Consider the following 6,852-nt stretch of genomic DNA (forward strand, 5'->3'; position numbering starts at 1 on the left):
TTTGTTGATCTTCTGAATGCATCTTTTGGTTTCAATGTCATTTAATTCTGCCCTAAGTCTGATTATTTCCTTTCTTCTCCTGGTTTTGGGGTTGGAGTGTTCTTCCTTTTCCAGTTGTTTGAGATGATCCACTAAGTTTTTGGCTTCCTCTCTTTCTTGTTTTCTTGATAAAGGCTTCCAATGCTATAAATTTCCCTCTTAGGACTGCCTTTGCAGCATCCCACATATTTTGATAATTTGTGTCTTCATTATCATTTTGTTTCAAAAATTTCATAATTTCCTTCTTAATCTTGCCTTTGACCCAGCTATCATTCAGCCTATGATTATTTCATTTCCATGACTTTGTTTGAGTATGAAGATTCCTCTTGCTGTAGAGTTCAACTTTTATTCCATGGTGGTCCGAGAATATACAAGGAATAATTTCTATTCTTTTAAATTTGCTGAGGTTAGACTTGTGTCCTAGGATGTGATCTACTTTGGTGGATGATCCATTAGTTGATGAGAAGAATATATATTCAGTTTTATTAGGATGAAATGTTCTCTAGAGACCTGTAAAGTCCATTTTTTCTAGGATCAGGTTTAAGTCTAATATTTCTTTTTTCAGTTTATTCTTCAAGGATATATCCAAAACAGTCAAAGGGGTGTTAAAATCTCCAACTCTTATAGTGCAGGAAGATTTCAAGTTGTTCATATCCATCAGGGTTTGCTTTATAAATTGAGGAGCATTCTGGTAGGGTGCATAAATATTAATTATCAAAATCTCTTCTTGTTGGGTGGTTCCCTTGATAAATATGTAGTGACTTTCCTTATCTTTCTTTGTCTTTGTTGGTTTAAAGCTAACTGTATCTGCAACTAAAATTGCAACCCCTGCTTTCTGGTTTCCATTTGCCTGTATTATAGAAGTCCATCCCTTCACTCTGAGTATATTGTTGTCTTTTAAGGTAAGGTGAGATTCTTGTATAGAGCAGATATCCAGTCTGAGTTTATGTACCCAGTCAGCCAGCCTATGCCTCTTTAGAGGACAACTTAAACTATTCACATTAATTGAGATAATTGATAAGCTTGGTTGTGTTTTGGGTGTCATGTGTTTTGGATGTCCAGTGGACATTTTTAATCCTTTCACCACTGTGAAAGTTGGGTTTTGTTCAAAAATTTCTGGGTGAGTTTACTTTGGAGGTAGAGCATTGCCCTGGTCATTGTGGAGGATGGATGTGAGAATATCCTGAAGAGCTGGTTTAGTTATAGCAAATTTCTTCAACATGTGTATGTCATTAAAGTATTTGATTTCTCCATCACGAATGAAACTCAGTTTAGCTGGATACAGGTTCCTGGGCTGGAAGTTGTTTTGTTTTAGGGAATTGAAGGTCAGTGATCATCCTCTTCTGTCTTGAAACATTTTGGCTGACAGATTTGCAGTCATTCTAATATTTCTCCCCTTGTAGGTGATGCTTTTCTTACATCTGGCTGCTTGCATAATTTTCTCCTTCATCTTAACTTTGGCAAAGATAATCACAATGTGTCTAGGAGATGCTTCATTTAAATTGAGTCTTGCTGGGGTTCTGATACTGTCTACTATCTGAAGTTCTGTATCTCTTACAATGCTTAGGAAATTCTCCTCCAAAATCTCTTGGAGTAGAGTTTCTGTACTCTAGTACTCTCTGTACTCTGTACCTCTTCTCCTTTGGGAATTCCTATAAGATGAATGTTTGATCTTTTGGAATGATCCCACAGCTCTCTCAGGAATGATCAGTTTTTGCTCTCCATTTGTTCACCTCTTTGAGCATTTGGGAACTTTCAAAATCTTTGTCTTCAGTTTCAAAGATCCTTTCTTCTGCCTGGTCAACTCTATTACTGAGGGATTTTACTGTATTTCAAAGCTCCTTTCAACTAACGTTTTGTTTCATTCAGCTCTGCAATCTCTTTTCTCATTATGTCCAAATCTTTGGTGACTTTGTCTTTGAATTCATTAATTTCTTGAGACAACTTTAGAACTACTCTTTGGAATTTGATTTCTATCTTTCCTTCTTCCATTCTGTTTATTTGCTGTCCATATACTGAATTTGATTTCTGACATTGCAGCCATTTGTCTATTCATGGCATCTTCTATTGTATCTCCTTTGTCATTTTGGGGGGGGGGGATGTTAATCTACTCTGGTTATTCATGTTGCCAGAGTTCTTCTCTTGGGTCCACACCATGTTTATTTTCCACATTTGGTTATTAGAACTGGTAGGGTGGAATTGAGGTTCCCAGGTAGTAGAGATAGTCCCTTACCAAAGCACTCAGCTTTGTAATTGTGCTTTATCTCCTACAACCTTACAAAGGCCCCTTTCAAAGTTTTGACCAGAGACTCTGAGGACCTACTTGGTGAGCTAGCTCAAGCTAGCTCTCCTTTGATATTCGCCAACCTCTACCCTATTCTAAGAAACCAGGGAATTAGGTTTAAATCTCGGTTGTGAAGAGATGCAAACAGATGCAGCACCCAGCCCCCACCCTTCAGGTATTTTCCACTGCAGCTCTTCAAATGTCAACCTCAGAATATCTCCAGGTGGACAGCCCCAGACACGAGTTCCAATTAAATTGCCTCAGGCAGTGTATACCCTGCTCAACAGAGAAGGATCAAAGGGTCTCCAAAAGCACAACTAGAGGCAGGGATCCACATCCCTGCCCATCAGACTCAGTCCACACTGTAGTCTGCTTCTCTGTTCACAGGCCCCATTGGAACTGGGACCATGCCCCCTCCTGCAGGTCTCAGTCCACACCCAGCAATCCCATTCTTTGCAGAGGTAGGCAACCAAACTATTGAGGTTCCTTCTTGGAGCCCCATTATTTTTGTTCAGTGTATGATTTCTGGAAGATAGATAGGCATCTGCCAAGCAGTGTGTGAAGTATGTGTCTACAGGTAGACCCTTTTCACACAGTGTCCCATGCTCCCTTCCTGGGGCTGTCTCTAAGACTCTTGGACCTGAGGAGAGGTAATGATAGGGAGTAGAATGTTCCCTTATTCAGATAACAAAAATGTGTGGTTCAGACTAGTTACTTCTCTGAGGTTAGTAGAGACAGAGCTGTCAGAGCTACACTACAATGTGGCAGCAATTATGGCTGGGTGCGGAGGCTCATGCCTGTAATCCCAGAGCATGGGAGGTCAAGGAGGTGGATTGATTGCCTAAGCTTACAGGTTTGAGACCAGCCAGAACCAGAGTGACATCTCATCTCTAAAAATAGCCGCAGTTGTTGAGAGTGAGACGAGAGAATCGCTTAAGCTCAGGAGTTTGAGGTTGCTGTGAGCTATGACACCACAGCACTCAAAAAAAAAAAAAGAAAAAAAGTGGCAGCAACTGGCCGCATGCATTCAGAATAGAGAGCTACACTCTACACTTTATGCATAGGATAAATTTTAAAGATATATAACCAAAGTAATTCATTAATACCATTTTATTCATCAGTTATGAAAACAATAATATTTTGGGATATATTAGGTTAAATAAACAATAACAATCAATTTAACCTATTTTTATCTTTTCTGTGATGTACCTACAAGAAAAGTGGAAGTGACACATGTGGCTTTCATTTCATTTCTATTGAACAGGCTAACTTAAAGACCTGCCTCCTGTTTCAAAGCTTAGTTGCCCCCTCAAAAGACCAGAGTTCAGGCACATTTTTTAAAATTTCAAACTTTAAAATAATTGTTGCTTTTCACAAGATGGTGCTAAATGCAAAGAAGGAAGCTCCTGCCCCTCCCAAAGCTAAAGTCAAAGCAAAGGCATTGAAGGCTAAGAAGGCGTGCTAAAAGGCAACCACAGCCACACAAAAAAGGATATTCATACATCACACACATTTTGGTGGCCGAAGGCTCTGTGGCTCCTCTGGAGGCAGCCCACACATCCCAGGATGAGCATCCCCAGGAGAAACCAGCTTGACCACTGGTCTCATCATTAAGTTCTCCCCAACCACCGAGTCTACCATGAAGAAGAGAGAAGAAGACAACACACTTGTGTTTACTGTGAATGTCAAACCAACAAGCCCCTGATCAAACAGGCTGTAAAGAAGCTCTATGACATTGATGTGGCCAAGGTCAAGACCCCAATCAGGACTGATGGAGAGAAGATGGCTTATGTTCCACTGGCTACTGATTATGATGCTTTGGATGTTGCCCACCACATTGGAATCATCCAAACCAAGTCCAGGGCTGGGCGTGGTGTCTCACACCTGTAATCCTAGCACTCTGGGAGGCTGAGGTGGGTGGTTGCCTGAATCAGAGTGAGACCCCCATCTCTGTGGGATAAAACCCCACATGAAATGTGCTCAGTTGTAATCAGGAAATAAGATAAAAATGGCTTGTGAGTATCATGCACCTTGTTGAGGCTTAGCTGGCTTGATTAGCATAGCAGAACCTAAAGGCAAGATGATAACAGCCTTCTACAGAGAATTCTGACTATTCAGCTGTTTGACCTTCCAGATAAGGGTGAACAGTCCATCTGTGCAGGGATATGGCTCAAGGTTGATATTTGTGAAAAACTATGTCTACACAGTGAGGGGCCTCCAAGCCATAAGAAAACAAAAGTTGTTTAGCCTATTTCTTGGAATTAAATTGAGTGCATGAAAGAAAAGATTACTCCCTCAACAATGCCTATTGATATTTAACTTTAAAGATGTAAACCAGCTGATGCATAGTTGCTTAAGGGGAAAGAAAGTAGTTTGTAGTTTGTTATCTTAGTTTTCCAGAGATAGTGTTTTCTTTGACAGTTAGGACAAGAATAGAGAATGTTGATTATAGATTATTGATTAATGTGATGTACATGACTAGTTCACTATAAAAGGTGATTGAGAATAAAGATGATTTGCTACTTGCCACGCATGAGCAGTAGCCATTTCTTGCTTCTATACAATTTCAGCAGTGAGTTTACACCTATGGCAAAGTTGTCTTTGTCTCCAAAGAACCTCCATGCAACACATCTCTAAAAAAAATAGATGGGCACTGTGGTGGGTGCTGGTAGTCCCAGCTACTTGGAGGCTGAGGCAAGAGAATCACTTAGGCCCAAGAGTTTGAGGTTACTGTGAGTTGTGATGCTATAGCCCTCTACCAAGGGTAACAAAGAAAGACTCTGTCTTAAAACAAGTATATAAATAAATAAATAAATAAACCAAGTCCAGGTGGCTGATTCTAAAAATAGTATGGACATAAAGTTCATGTGCAATTTAAATAGTAAATTATTTTAATTAAAATTGAAATACTGTGGCACCTGTTGCTCAGGGGTTAGGGCATCAGCCACATACACTGAGGCTGATGGGTTCAAATGTGGCTCAGGCCAGCTAAAACAACAATGATGACAACTGCAACAACAACAACAACAAAATAGCAGGGCATTGCGGGGGTACCTGTAGTCTCAGCTACTCAAGAGGCTGAGGTCAGAGAATTGCTTAGGCCCAAGAGTTTGAAGTTGTTGTGAGCTGTGATGCCATGGCACTCTACCCAGGGTGACAGCTTGAGATTCTATCTCAAAAAAAAAAAATTGAAATAGTGAAGTTTATTTATTTATTCATTCACTTATTTATTTGAGACAGCATCTCACTATATTGCCCTGGGTAGAGTGCCATGGTGTAACAGCTGACAACAACTTCAAACTCTTTTGGCTTAATCAATTGTCTCACTTCAGCCTCCCAAGTAGCTGGGACTACAGGTGCCTGTCACAACGCCCCTCTATTTTTTGGTTGGAATTGTCATTGTTGTTTAGTAGGCCAGGCCAGGCTCGAACTCGCCAACCTTGGTGTATGTGGCCGGCACCCACTCACTGAGCTATGGGTGCCAAGCCTGAAGTTATAATTTTAAATAGTAAACTATTGCATATTCCACACAAATTTTATGTCCACCCTGAATATAACTTTTCATTGTAAAAACATATATAATTGTTAACATGTCGTTTCCATGAGTCAAAAACATATATTTACTTTGTGTGTGTGTGTGTGTGTATATATATATATGTATTTATGATTGAAATTAATAAAAGGATGTAATTTATATTCGGGCTAAATACAAATATCTCTTAGGCAGACTTGCATGCCGGAGAAGGCACAAAACTCTGTGTAAAAAGAGCTATAGATTTTGTTACGTAAAGTCCACATTGTAGCACAGCCCTTCCCCCAGGAGGTGTACCACATACTTCTATGTTGTACCTGTTAGTTGGAAGCTTAAATACCTCCTGCAATGCCAAACCTCCCTCATCAGAGATTACAGGTAATTTCATCCTTCTCTGAACTGCCAAAGACAGCCTTTGCTTTAACTCACAATGTCATTCATCTGCATGTTTGGTTACTGAGTTCTTTATGTTCATGTTTTTACCTAGACATCATGATGTACATTGAAAATGCCTTTGGGGGCGGAGCCAAGATGGCGGACTGCAGCCAGCTTTTTACAGAAGCTCGCATTCAGAAGGAGGCTGAAAGGACAGAAGCTTAGCAAATTAGCTGATGGTTTGCAGGAGAGACAAGAGAGAAGATTTAAGAGTGCACTTCAACCTTCCTGAGGCGAGCTGCAACCCCAAAAATACAACCAAAAGGTACGAAATCCACCACCAAGCGGACGGGAGTCCCCTCCCCCACAAAAAGGACTCGCAGTTTACTCCATGCAAACAAGCGAGCAGAGTTCAAACTCCCTCCCACTCTATTCCACAGGAGAGACCCCCTAAAAACTGGACCTCCTACCCCTGCTGGCATGCCACGGCACCATCCGGCCAGACATAAAACTGTAAAACTGTATAAATCTGTATATATTCTCCACCTGCAACATTGAACTCCGAGGAGTCCCCACCCACCCACTCTGAGATCTGGAGGTTTATTACCTATGGAGTCCTGAT

The sequence above is a fragment of the Otolemur garnettii genome, unplaced genomic scaffold (assembly GCF_000181295.1).
Source record: "Otolemur garnettii isolate 467f Iridium unplaced genomic scaffold, OtoGar3 scaffold00313, whole genome shotgun sequence".
NCBI classification, from domain to species: domain Eukaryota; kingdom Metazoa; phylum Chordata; class Mammalia; order Primates; family Galagidae; genus Otolemur; species Otolemur garnettii.